This window comes from Geospiza fortis, unplaced genomic scaffold (genome assembly GCF_000277835.1).
Source record: "Geospiza fortis unplaced genomic scaffold, GeoFor_1.0 scaffold1628, whole genome shotgun sequence".
NCBI classification, from domain to species: domain Eukaryota; kingdom Metazoa; phylum Chordata; class Aves; order Passeriformes; family Thraupidae; genus Geospiza; species Geospiza fortis.
The window spans coordinates 573,290-573,586 of NW_005054558.1; positions in this window are offsets into that span (position 1 = coordinate 573,290).

Consider the following 297-nt stretch of genomic DNA (forward strand, 5'->3'; position numbering starts at 1 on the left):
TATGGCTTTTTAACTTTGTCCCATTAGGACCAGTGACTGAGCTATTGGTGTAGCACAGCAATTTCTCCAGAGAGAGACATGGTGAACTGAGAAAAAAATCTCTCCAGCAAAGTTTAGCTGGAACTATAACTGAATTTATGCTAATAATTCTTACAGTGTGCATCTAAAAATTTTGGTATTGGGAAAAACCTCACAGTCGAAAACAGCTACTTGAATTTGTATTTCACCCTATTTTAAGGAAACTATAGCTGTAAGAGATCAAACAAAGAAAAAGCTAAGGACCCAACTCTCATTCCT